This window comes from Capsicum annuum, chromosome 5 (assembly GCF_002878395.1).
Source record: "Capsicum annuum cultivar UCD-10X-F1 chromosome 5, UCD10Xv1.1, whole genome shotgun sequence".
Classification (NCBI taxonomy): Eukaryota; Viridiplantae; Streptophyta; class Magnoliopsida; order Solanales; family Solanaceae; genus Capsicum; species Capsicum annuum.
Window position 1 is genome coordinate 203,036,063 of NC_061115.1, and position 4,227 is coordinate 203,040,289.

A 4,227-nucleotide genomic window follows, 5' to 3' on the forward strand; every position below is an offset into this window, starting at 1 on the left:
TCCAGATCCACTGTTGGGATGAAAATTTTAAAATCGTCGATCAAATGGGGGTCTGGGCGCAGGGGCGCTAGCTGAAGATTGGGCATTACTCCAAAACTTTTTCTTCAACTATTTGTTACCCCAAATTCCACTGTGCTGCTGACCATGGATCTGGTCTACGATTTTGGCTCTCTTTGCCTGCCTATCTTTCTCTCTAAATTTAGTAATTTTCTATTTCTTCTCCTCAAATTACTACATGTGGATTGATAGTCTGGCAAAGTCCATATCCCTGTTCAGCATTGCTCCCTGAGATTCAAGCACTAAGTCATCTGAAAAGTCAGATGCTAATTTCCTTATTAGGGCTCTCATATTACCAGTCATATCTGGAACATAACGGGTTAGTTAATTGAACATTAGTAATTGAACATTAGAGTGTACTCCTTAACACTCATCTTTCCTTTCTTTAGGCTCATAAACTCTTTAGCTTTTGCCTCCCACAACTCTAGATGAAAGAATCGATCTAGGAAGGCTTCCACGAACTAGCCCTACACTGAAGGATCGGTATGCTCACTCTTTGAGTCTTCCTACTCGTTATACCATTGGTTCGCTACATCCTTAAGCTGGTAAGCTGCTAACCTAGTCTCTTCTACTGTGTATACATGTATCACCCTAAAAATCTTCTCCATTTTATCCATAAACTCCTATGGATCATCTTCTACCTTGTTTCCAGTAAACTTGGGCAGGTTCATCCTTATGAACTGGCCCACCCGTTTAGCCTCAGATATAATAGATGTAGACCCAATATCTTTTGATTGTTGAGTCTGTGTGGCTACCAACTGTGCAAGCATATGAATGGACTAATTGAATTCAGCATTAGATATCTTTCTCTCCCGAGATTGGGTATCGTTAGTCCCCATTCGGGGAGCTCTAAGTGCCCTTGGTGGGCTGGTCTGACTAGGTGGGAATCCTGGAGTAATAAAAACTTCTAGAGTCTGAGCTCTATTGCAGGTCCTTATTCCATGAGTGGGACGGACCTCATCAGTCTGGGTATTTTGATCGATAGAGCGACATGGAGGCATGGCTATTTTTATGAAATGTAAGAGATCATTGGTTAGAGGACAAATTAGACTCTAAAGCATGAACTAAATCACAAAGAAAGAAAATATTCCTAAACACCTAGTAGCCTCCTACTTATAAGTGTAGCACGCTACACGCCCATAAACAAGACTCTACCCAACACGATTTTGCAGACACCCTGGGACCATGAACCATGCTTAATATCAAGTTTTTCACGACCCAAACCAGGGCCCTTTTCATGACGGGCATCCCAAACCATGAAGGCCGAGATTCCTTCTAACTTGCAATTCGTACACCATTCATATACCAAGAGGAAATACATAACAAAATAGAATCATGGTCAAAGAAAAAAAATGAAAGGAACAATTCAAATGGAGTTCCTTAACTTCTAACAACATCTAATAATAGCCTGCGAAATCTCTAATACATAAGAGTCAATATCTTGTCTAGAACTAGGACAAGGCCCATAATAGACCATAATCAAGGAATCAACCAAATCTGAAAATCAAGCCTTCCGGAATAAAGAAGGCTCACCACTGCAACTTCTGACACACTTGAATCTATTTTTGAATGGGACCCTGGGACTGGGCCTCAGAACCTGAATTATATAGGGGGTCAATATAAATGTACTAGTATATGAAACAACTCAAAATAGATGTGTTTATACAAAATTGATGCTAGCCTTTCATAAAAATAATGATCATGTACTTAAGTAAAATACATAGGCATACTTTAATAATTTCAAAATAGTTCTTGGCAACCTTGACCCACTCTTTATTATTCTTCTGATCTAGTCAGTACACCCTACAAATTTGTAATCCCACGGGCTATGTAGGACCCACCCTTAACTCGGCGGCCAAGCCCCTTATCCAAGTAGCCTCCAGGATTGGAGCTGGTGATACCCCCATATCAGCACACTATAGCAATCCCCCCATGTGATATGTCCTAAGTATTTTTAATATCCTCCCACATAGGATACAACATCATAAATCCTATATCGGCAACTACGGTCTCCAGCGATGAGCCTTTGCACTCAAATGCCTTCTTCGGGTAACCTACTAGCTCTCTTAAGCCCAACTTTTAGTTCTTTGAAACAAAAATGTTTCCTACTTTCAAAATATCCATACTTTTTCTATTAAGGGCATATTACCACTGGGTATCGTCATACCCCGACTTGCAAGTCAATAGAATATCCATTCATAGCCCATCGTATTCAAAACATGCACATAGCCACCCAAGATTCATAACATCACAATAGAGTCATCACTTTGAAACCTCAAGAACACTTTCTATTTACAAGATTCAAAATATGTGGTGGTCATGTTAATTTAATCAATCACATGCGATTCTTTACCTTTAAAGCAAGAATATAGTGTAACAAGAAATTCCCTCTCATTAAATATAAAATACATGTCAAACACCATGTAATTTGAGAAGATCACTTTCAAATCTTGAAACATGTGTTTCAAATCATTCACACTGAATATATAAACTTTAGTTAGCAACAAGAAAGGAAATTCATACTCATGCTCTCAATAAATCTTAAAAATACATAAAATCATATTTACATATAGTTATAATTCAATTCCCATAAAAAGTGATTCAAGACCATAATTGTTTTCATCAAAACAGTCCCAGGATGCATACTTTTCGAAAATCATTTCGAAACTTCACATAAATCGTAATTGGGGATCTTTAATCTTGATAAAATATTTAAACTTATGCCCAAGATTTTTAGAGTAGTCCCACATGCCTTAGATTATCAGATCTGAAAGATGGAACCTAGATCTTGATAGATAAAACCCAAATCTTGATTTACTTCTTGAAGATCTTGGACGTAAGGCTTAATTTTTTATTCTTGTTCTTGGGAAAACCCTTAATTTGATCCTATTTTGAGAGTGAAGAGGGAGTTTTTTTAATATTATGGATGAATGATGAGTTAAGGGGAATATTTTGATGGAATTTGGGTTTAAATAGGGTGTAAAAAGGCCCAAAACCCCTTTAAAATGACTTTAGATCGCTAAACGGAGGTCCGCGACGGCCTAGGCGACGAACCGTCACACCTAGGATGGACCGTCGCTTCATATTATTTCTTTTTGGCTATAAAATAGGCTTACTATCTCAGTTACGATGGTCTGGGCGATGGTCCATCACATGTGCGACGGTTCGTCGGACCTCGCCGTCGCACCTGGGCAGTCCAGATAGCTCACTGTAAAACGATCATAACTTTTTACTCTGATACCGTGTTTTGGAAAAAATTATATCGTTGGAAAGAGGGCTCAAAGAAATTCCATTTAATATGTAGTAATCCACCCAGTTCATCATATACAAGGTGTTATGGTCTATTGAAGTTGATCTAAGTTTTGACGCTCACTAAAACTCAAACGATAGGAAAGCTTTCAACTTGACCTTGAGTTAAGGGACCTGTATGATCTCAATTCATGCTATATTAGATTCCCACACTACATAATTGATTAACACATTATATTTACATCGTATTTATGGATTTTGGATCATCTACGCATAGGAATAACGGTTTACGTTTTAGCCCAAAATACGGGTAGTTACAATTTAGAGTTGAAGCTCGATCATGTATATATGCAATTGAAGATAGATCATTACACGACTGTTTAGAGACAAGATGACCTATATAAGTAAATAACTATTTGTGATTTTAATGACAAATACCTCTTCATCTTGTAATATCATGAGCTGATATTTTTTGTTTCCATCTTTGTTGATTCGATAATGACCTTTATCTATTACCTGAATTATACAAATCCAATCTTCAATGCTTGAAGTGATTTTGTTGATATTTAGTCTTCCTTCCATATCTATAATTTGAAGTTGAAATATGTAAATACAAAAACATAAGACAAATCATAAATGGATGAAGAATGGTATGAGGTAGAAGAATATAAGATAATAAAGTACAATGTCTCATCTACCTGTGAAAAGGCTAAGGTAATTTTTTTTTTAAAAAAAGCTTTTTAAATAATTTCATTATAAATAACATTATATGCAGATTGACTATCAACATCATCTATTATGGGTGGTCTTACTAATATTTTAACACAGCTAGAACATTTGAATTTTGACAAGGAACCATACAATTGACCATGAGAGAGACAAGCTTACGTAAATAAATACCAAGTAAATCTAAAATCTATC